The sequence below is a fragment of the Schistocerca gregaria genome, chromosome X (assembly GCF_023897955.1).
Source record: "Schistocerca gregaria isolate iqSchGreg1 chromosome X, iqSchGreg1.2, whole genome shotgun sequence".
In the NCBI taxonomy this organism is placed as follows: Eukaryota; Metazoa; Arthropoda; class Insecta; order Orthoptera; family Acrididae; genus Schistocerca; species Schistocerca gregaria.
In genome coordinates this window covers 216,949,511-216,959,360 of record NC_064931.1, presented here as the reverse complement: position 1 = coordinate 216,959,360, position 9,850 = coordinate 216,949,511, and the positions used below count along the sequence as shown (strand labels likewise).

Below are 9,850 nucleotides of genomic sequence, written 5' to 3'. Positions count from 1 at the left end.
GATACTTTTGATCAGATTTTGTAGTGCATCCAACATCATAGAGCATCTCCTGTTCCAGATAAAATCACTTACAAGTGAACCTCCCCATCCCACCACCCTCAGATTTAGTTATAAGTTAGCACAGTGGATAGGCCTGGAAAAATTGAACATAGATCAATCGAGAAAACAGGAAGAAGTTGTGTGGAACTATAAAAAAAATAAGCAAAATATACAAACTGAGTAGTCCTTGAGCAAGATAGGTAACATCAAGGATAATGTGAGCTCAGGAGCGCCGTGGTCCCGTGGTTAGCGTGAGCAGCTGCGGAACGAAAGGTACTTGGTTCAAGTCTTCCCTCGAGTGAAAAGTTTAATTTTTTATTTTTCAGACAATTATTATCTGTCCGTCCGGCCGTCTGTCTGATGCGATCACTTTTTTGGGAGTGATTATTACATCCACAAGAAAACCTAAATCGGGCAAGGTAGAAGGATCTTTTTACCCATTCGCCAAGTATACAAGTTAGGTGGGTCGACAACATATTCCTGTCATGTGACGCACATGTCGTCACCAGTGTCGTATAGAATATATCAGACGTGTTTTCCTGTCGAGGAATCGGTTGACCTATGACCTTGCGATCAAATGTTTTCGGTTCCCACTGGAGAGGCACGTCCTTTCGTCTACTAATCGCACGGTTTTGCGGTGCGGTCGCAAAACACATACACTAAACTTATTACAGTGAACAGAGACGTCAATGAACGAACGGACAGATCATAACTTTGCGAAAATAAAGATTGTAAACTTTTCACTCGAGGGAAAACTTGAACGAAGGACCTCTCGTTCCACAGCTGCTTACGCTAACCACGGGACCACGACGCTCCTGAGCTCACAGTGTCCTTGATGTTACCTATCTTGCACATGGAGTACTCAGTTTGTATATTTTGCTTATTTTTTTCATAGTTCCTCATAACTTCTTCCTGTTTTCTCGATTGATCTGTGTTCTGTTTTTCAAGGCCTATCCACTGTACCAACTTATAACTAAATCTGGGGGTGGTGCGATGGGGAGGTTCCCTTGTAAGTGATTTTATATGAAGAGGAGATGCTCTATAATGTTGGATGCGCCTACAAAATCTGATCAAAAGTATCTCGACACCCATTCGTAATGGAGAGCTGACAACTACATTTCATGAGAAGTGGACCCGCCAATATAAAAGATTACAAGGACTTCGTGTAGCGAACAAAGAAGCAGCAGTGACGCCTTTTTTCCAAAATATTCCAAAAGGTAAGGAACTCAAGGATAGTCTCGCATTTAAGAAAAAACAACTAACTTAATACATCACCGCTTGGATTCCAGAAGGTTTTCTCGATTGAGAATGCCCTTTATGAATTAACTCACCAAATATTACAAAGCTTATACAATAAAATATTGCCAGTAGGTCTTTTTGTGATCCTTCCAATGCGTTTGATAGCGCAGAGCATGTTACTCTCTCAGGAAAACTTAGGTTTTATGGAATTGATGGATTTTCACGACATCTTATTCAGCAAGCCACCCTTCCGTGTGTGGCAGAACTTTGTGCGCCTGTGTCACTTTCTCTTTTTGGCCGGCCGATGTGGCCGAGCGGTTCTAGGCGCTTCAGTCTGGAACCGCGAGACCACTACGGTGGCAGGTTCGAATCCTGGATGTGTGTGGTGTCCTTAGGATAGTTAGGTTTAAGTAGTTCTATGTTCTAGGGGACCGATAACCTCAGACGTTAAGTCCCATAGTGCTCAGAGCCATTTGAGCCACTTCCTCCTTTTCCTGTTTCAGTTGCGTATAGTTCGTGGAAATAACGATTGCTGGTAAGCTTTCGTGGGGACCGCGGTTCTAGGCGTTTCAGTCTGGAACCGCGCGACCGCTACGGTCGCAGGTTCGAATCCTGCCTCGGGCATGGATGTGTGTGATGTCCTTAGGTTATATAGGTTTAAGTAGTTCTAAGTTCCGGGCGACTGATGACCTCAGATGTTAAGTCCCATAGTGGTTGGTTTGTTGTTTCGGGGAAAGGAGACCAGACAGCGAGGTCATCGGTCTCATCGGATTGGGGAAGGACGAGAAAGGAAGTCGGCCGTGCCCTTTGAAATGTACCATCCCGGCATTTGCCTAGAGCGATTTAGGGAAATCACAGAAAACCTAAATCAGGATGGCCGGACACGGGATTGAACCGTCGTCCTCCCGAATGCGAGTCCAGTGTCTAACCACTGCACCACCTCGCTCGGTAAAGTCCCATAGTGCTCAGAGCCATTTGAACCATTTTCTTGGACCTGACTCTCTCTCATTTTATCTTGATGATCCTTTCGCGAGATATACTTAGGACGAAGAAATATATTCGTTGAGTCTTTCAGGAACGTAGGCTCTCGGAACTGTAACAATGGTCTGCACCGTAATGTACATCGTCTCTTTTAGGAGCGTCTGCCACTGAAGGTCGCTGAGCGTCCACGCGACGCTTTCGCACTAACTAAATGAACCTGTAGCGAAACGTGCTGTTCTTCTTCAGATCTTCTCCACTTCCTCTGTCAGTCATATCTGGTGCAGATCCCTTACTGACGAGCTATATTCAAGTATAGGTCGAGCAAGTGTTTTGGAAGCTACTACCTTTGTTGACAGATTTCGTTTCCCGAGGATTCTTCCAATGAATTTAAATGTGGCATCTGCTTATTCGCGATTAATTTTATGCGGTCGTTCTATTTCAAACCGCTCAGTACGCATACTCCTAGATGTTTCATGTAAGCAACTGCTTCCAAAAATTGTTCTGCAATCTTGTGATCATATAATAAAGGGTCTTCCTATCTATATATTCGCAACACCTTACATTTGTTTGACTTAACTGCGCCGGCCGGAGTGGCCGAACGGTTCTAGGCGCTACAGACTGGAACCGCTCGAAAGCTACGGTCGCAGGTTCGAATCCTGCCTCGGGCATGGATGTGTGTGATATCCTTAGGTCGGTAAGGTTTAAGTAGTTCTAAGTTCTAGGCGACTGATGACCTCAGAAGTTAAGCCCCACAGTGCTCAGAGTCATTTGAAGCATTTTTTGTGTTGGCTGCCAACTGTCACTTCCTACAACAAGCGTCCATCCTCTGCAGGTTTTCCTGCATTTCGCTACAATTTTGTAGCGTTGCGACTTCACTGCATACAGCAGCATTATGCCTCATGGAACTTCCGATGTTATGTGCTAGGTCATTTATATATATTGTGAGAAGAAATGGTCCTATAACACTCCTCTGGGGCACACCCGAAGTTACTTTTACGAAATGTTCAAATTTGTGTGAAATCTTAAGAGACTTAACTGCTAAGGTCATCAGTCCCTAAGCTTACACACGACGTAATCTAAATTATCCTAAGGACAAACACACACACCCATGCCCGAGGGAGGGCTCGAACCTTCGCCGGGACCAGCCGCACAGTCCATGACTACAGTGCCTTACATCGCTCGGCTAATCCTACGCAGCGTACTTTTACGTCTGAAGACTACTCTCCATTGAGAATGACGTGCTGTGTTCTCTCTTCAATCCAATCACACAGCTGGTCTGAGATCCTGTACCCCCGTATTATGTTCATTAGGCGACAGTGCGGAACTACACTCCTGGAAACTGAAATAAGAACACCGTGAATTCATCGTCCCAGGAAGGGGAAACTTTGTTGACACATTCCTGCGGTCGGATACATCACATGATCACACTGACAGAACCACAGGCACATAGACACAGGCAACAGAGCATGCACAATGTCGGCACTAGTACAGTGTATATCCACCTTTCGCAGCAATGCAGGCTGCTATTCTCCCATGGAGACGACCGTAGAGATGCTGGATGTAGTCCTGCAGAACGGCTTCCCATGCCATTTCCACCTGGCGCCTCAGTTGGACCAGCGTTCGTGCTGGACGTGCAGACCGCGTGAGACGACGCTTCATCCAGTCCCAAACATTCTCAATGGGGGACAGATCCGGAGATCTTGCTGGCCAGGGTAGTTGACTTACACCTTCTAGAGCACGTTGGGTGGCACGGGATACATGCGGACGTGCATTGTCCTGTTGGAACAGCAAGTTCCCTTGCCGGTCTAGGAATGGTAGAACGATGGGTTCGATGACGGTTTGGATGTACTGTGCACTATTCAGTGTCCCCTCGACGATCACCAGAGGTGTACGGCCAGTGTAGGAGATTGCTCCCCACACCATGATGCCGGGTGTTGGCCCTTTATGCCTCGGTCGTATGCAGTCCTGATTGTGGCGCTCACCTGCACGGCGCCAAACACGCATACGACCATCATTGGCACCAAGGCAGAAGCGACTCTCATCGCTGAAGACGACACGTCTCCATTCGTCCCTCCATTCACGCCTGTCGCGACACCACTGGAGGCGGGCTGCACGATGTTGGGGCATGAGCGGAAGACGGCCAAACGGTGTGCGGGACCGTAGCCCAGCTTCATGGAGACGGTTGAGAATGGTCCTCGCCGATACCCCAGGAGCAACAGTGTCCCTAATTTGCTGGGAAGTGGCGGTGCGGTCCCCTACGGCACTGCGTAGGATCCTACGGTCTTGGCGTGCATCCGTGCGTCGCTGCAGTCCGGTCCCAGGTCGACGGGCACGTGCACCTTCCACCGACCACTGGCGACAACATCGATGTACTGTGGAGACCTCACGCCCCACGTGTTGAGCAATTCGGCGGTACGTCCACCCGGCCTCCCGCATGCCCACTATACTCCCTCGTTCAAAGTCCGTCAACTGCACATACGGTTCACGTCCACGCTGTCGCGGCATGCTACCAGTGTTAAAGACTGCGATGGAGCTCCGTATGCCACGGGACATGGCTGACACTGACGGCGGCGGTGCACAAATGCTGCGCAGCTAGCGCCATTCGACGGCCAACACCGAGGTTCCTGGTGTGTCCGCTGTGCCGTGCGTGTGATCATTGCTTGTACAGCCCTCTCGCAGTGTCCGGAGCAAGTATGGTGGGTCTGACACACCGGTGTCAATGTGTTCTTTTTTCCATTTCCAGGAGTGTATATTGAATGCCTTCCGGAAGTCAAGAGACACGGCATCCACACGGGCGTCTGTATCTGCTGCTTTCTAGATCTCGTTGACTAAGAGAGTTTGACACGATCGTTGTTTTCGGAACCCATGGTGGTCCCTACTGAGAAAATTTTCGGTCTCCAGAAACGTCATAATACGCGAGAGTAAAACAAGTTCCAAAGTTCTACAAAGACCGATGTCTAGCTTTGTGCGTCTGCTCTACGATCTCTCTTGAAAACGGGAATGCCCAACGCCTTTTTCCAATCGTTAGAAACGCTTCGCTCCTATAGAAACCTACGGTTCACTTCTACCTGGTAAGGTAGTTATCTGTACCACCCACAGTTTGAGTGGCATTATGGTGACAGTGTGTCTGGACATATGGATTCGATCATTTTACTGAATTCACATAAAGCCAGAAATTCTTAGGATTATCTGTCAAGTTGGCAGATGAGTTTTCCTTTCGTATTCGTTGAAAGTTTCACCCGTAGCCCTCCTTACGCTGATTTTGGCTTCGTTAAGTTTTGGTTTTGTACGCGAGGCTTTGGCTACATTTAAATTTGCAGTGAAGCTCTCTTTATTTTCGTAGCAGCTTCCTAACACGGTTTTAAAACCACGGTGGGTTTCTCTATCCATCACAACTCTTCTAAGTACACATTTGTCTAAAGCCTGTTGTACGACGCGTTTGAACTTTGTTCATTGATACTCAGCATTATCAGCGGGGGAGACGAATTTTTTGTGACGATCCCTCAGGTAATCTGAAATTGGTCTCTTGTCGCTCTTGCTGAACAGTAAGATTTTCCCACCTTTCATTGTAGTTCCATTTACAGTTGCATTCAGTGATGCTGTAACGGCCTTATGGTCACTTATACCCTGTTGTTCGCTAACTGAGTCGAAAGCTTCGGATCTGTTTGCCACCAGTATGTCTCAGATACTATCTTCATGAGACTGTTCTCTGATTAAATGCTCGAGTTACTTCTCGCACTTAAAACAATTTCACATTAATCTCTGCACGTATTACCCGTCCTAATCACTTGAGTCTTTCGGTCTATATCTGGTAGGTTAAAATACCCATCTAAAACTGTAACATGAACAGGAGAGTACGCGAAATAGTCCCCCGCTCAATTTTTTCTCCACGACTGTCACTGAGACATGGAGTCTATAAAAGCATCTTATAACCATGTCCGATTTGCATTCAGCACTTATCTACACCCAAATTATTTCGCATTCTCAGTCTACACTAATCTCACTAGATATTATCGTATTTTCATTACAATAAACATCCCTCCACCACCAGGGGTGAACCTATCTTTGCCATAAACATTCCAGTCTCAGATTAGAGCTACCTTCTTATTAACCTCTGGCTTTAGCCAGCTTTCTGTCCCTAGTTCTATGTGAGCAATGTTAAATGAGATTTGTGGCGGGACCTTTCCTTGGACGCTGCGGTAATTAACGAATACTATAGAAACATTTTCTTTCCCCGATCTACTATGATGAATGCTACTCTGTCTGGAATCAGAAGGTATCTGTGTGGTCTCTGGATGGATTTCTCTGTTCATAAAATCGCTAAAAAAACCACATGTGCACACCACATGTACTCTGATACACTAGTAATCGCTTCCTGCACTCAATGCACGCTTGACCCGCTAATGAATACCCTACAACTCTCAACCGCATAGCGGAGGTCAAGAAATTTGTATCTGATAGCGTCCAACGGTCGTCTGAACCTCTGGTTTAGACATTCCATTCTTTTTCAAACCAGAGGACTACGATCGTTTCTGGGAACGATGCTGAAAAACGATAGCTCTGCTTCCACCTCGCCTTCGAGGGTAGCTCTCCTCACCAAATGAGCCAGCTGCCTGTGGGAACCGAGGATGGCCTCTGAACCCAGGCGGCAATAATAATGAGCCACGATTTACAGTCGAGACCACACAGTGCGCTCAGTCGCTGCCGGGAGAGCGTTCTCCACGTCTCGGAAGAGAAACACCAGGAAACAGACCGAATGGACTCTGGCCTTGTGTCCCCTTACACCCGCTAATTTGCTGAGGGGCTCCATCATCCGTCTTACACTGGAGCTCTCAGAGAGAAACAATCCCACCCTTTTTACTAGTTCGGTCCTCTCAGGAAGATCAGCAACAGTCCCAATAGACAAGGCATCGTGTTCTGGCTCAGATGTACTTTCAGCAGGAGAAAATCTCTCAAACCTGTTTTTAAGACGTAAAGGGGTAGCCGTACTGCCGGTATCCCCTTTGCCTTCCTCCCAAAGATTGGCGATCCCACAACTGTTCGCCAGTCATTGTCAGGAAACTGTCGACCTGCCGGGACTAGTGAATGAGAGACACAATGGCATAAGGGATCCCAGACGTCACTATTGGGGTCATAGGTGACAACGCATTCGCCTCAGGTTCCCCAACGCCACTGCTGCCAAGACCAGCAACCTAAATCGTGCCGACCATGGTCAACGCTGCTTCCAGCTCTTTGCAGACCGTGGCCAGCTCCCCCTGCATCCGTACAGAACAGGCGCAGTTCCTCTCCATCTTAAATCGATATAAAACAAAATAGTTCAAATGGGTCTGAGCACTATGGGACTCAACTTCTGACGTCATTAGTCCCCTAGAACTTAGATGTAGTTAAACCTAACTAACCTAAGGACACCACACACATCCATGCACGAGGCAGGATTCGAACCTGCGACCGTAGCGGTCTCGCGGTTCCAGACTGCAGCGCTAGAACCGCACGGCCACTTCGGCCGGCGATATAAAACAAAACTAAAACTAGCTTTGGTGTATTTTAGACGGCACTGAAAGCGGTACTAATAACTAATGACACAAAATGAAAAGCTCAAGCTGCTATAAGAACACTAGCTCACTGAACACAAGTAGACAGCCCACTAGCAGGCATTGAGTAACTTGTTTGAATGATACTTAACAAACAGAATGAAAAAAGTTGAACTAAATAATTCAAACAATGTTTACACCAGATAAAATTTAGTGACGGGGGAGAAATGAAGAAGGGAGTCCTACGAGATTTAATTTTGGGCCCATTCCTATTCCTGATCTTCCCTTAAAGTTTTTCAAGCAAGATCGGCACTTTTTGCTGGCTATACTAGTGTTATCACAACTCCAATGGCTCGAAGTACTATGGGACTTAACATCTGCGGTCATCAGTCCCCTGGAACTTAGAACTACTTAAACCTGACTAACCTAAGGACATCACACACATCCATGCCCGAGGCAGGATTCGAACCTGCGACCGTAGCGGTCGCGCAGTTCCAGACTGAAGCGCCTAGAACCACTCGGTCACACCAGCTGGCTATCACAACTCAAATGAGAGAGAAAGCATCAGATGAGATTGTTAGTGATTTTTTCTGAGAATTGTTAAGTGGATCTCTGAAAATGGATTCTCCCCTAATTTCGAGAAAACACACTATTTTCACTTCTGTACAGTAAAGAGGCATAGCAACAACTGATGTAGCACATGTACGGGAATCAGTAAACAGGACCCAATGCTCATAATTTTCGGGTGTCCATACTGATGAAAACCTGAACTCGAAGAAGCATGAGCTGCTCAAACAATTAAGTCAACTACTTTTTCCCATCATGTATTTGGAAGTCTTGGGAACAAACATATTATGTTCTTGACATATCTTGTATATCTCTACTCTTACAGAATAGTTTTGGTGGCTAATTCATAGCTTAGAAAGAAGGTATTGTTTGCTCAAAAACAAGCACTAAGAACGATATGTGGTGTTCACCAGTATCTATACATTCATCACTTGAGGAAAAAATGATCACTATTACTCATTATTAAAACTGTAAGCGGCTCAGAAAGGAGTTCAACATCCAGCAACCAAAATGTTTGAACATTTGCCAAATAATATATAATATCTGACAGGTGTAAAAGTAAGTTTTAAATCTAACCAAAAATCATATACCCTGGACAACACCTTTTATTCCAGGGATGATTTTCTATTTAACAACTAGTAGTGTTCATTAATTTATACATATCCAGTAAAATGACTCGTTCCTCGTTATATTGATAAACGAATCGTTCAAATGATCAATGGAACATGTTACTAACCAACTAAATAACATTAATTTTACGATAAATGGCTAAATAGAACTAAATATTAGATCTCAATTTGAAAATCGTAAAGACAATAGACCCCATTATAAACGCCACTGATAGTAGCAGTTACAGAGGAACAAAATAAAGTACCTTATTGAGAAAGTAAGTAATTGTCTGAACGGCTTAGAGCTACTGACATTCCTAAAAGAGCAAGATTCCCATGCCTCGACATTACTAAATTGTATAGCTATATTCTTATAAGGCACTCGGTGAGAATAATAGGAAGTAATAAACTAACTGACTGTAATAAAAAAATTTAATGACAATAGGCAAGAACTGAGTCTGTTGAGTTATTAACAAGAGTGCATAATCACAGTTTATTCCCTTTTCCAAACAAAACAAAATTTGCATAGAAAAGGAAGCACACCTATGACATGCAATTCTCACAAGGGAACCTCCCCATCGCAACCCCGTCAGATTTAGTTATAAGTTGGCACAGTGGATAGGCCTTGAAAAACTGAACACAGAGCAATCCAGAAAACAGGGAGAAGTTGTGTGGAACAATGAAAAAAATAAGCAAAATATACAAACTGAGTAGTCCATGAGCCAGATGGGCAACATCATGGATAGTGTGAACTCAGGAGCGCCGTGGTCCCGCGGTTAGCGTGAACAGCTCCGAAACAAGAAGTCCTTGTTTCAAGTCTTCCCTCGAGTGAAAAGTTTAATTTTTCATTTTCAGACAGTTATTATCTGTCCGTCCGTCCGATGC

The 9,850-nt window shown here is 45.4% G+C and overlaps 1 protein-coding gene across 1 annotated transcript in view; it reads right to left on the bottom strand.

Annotated features, from left to right (window-relative positions):
* The window catches only part of LOC126298888 (rho GTPase-activating protein 45-like), a 610,977-nt gene that overhangs the window by 10,210 nt on the left and 590,917 nt on the right, over window positions 1–9,850 (bottom strand). The gene's annotated exons all lie outside the window — the stretch shown is intronic.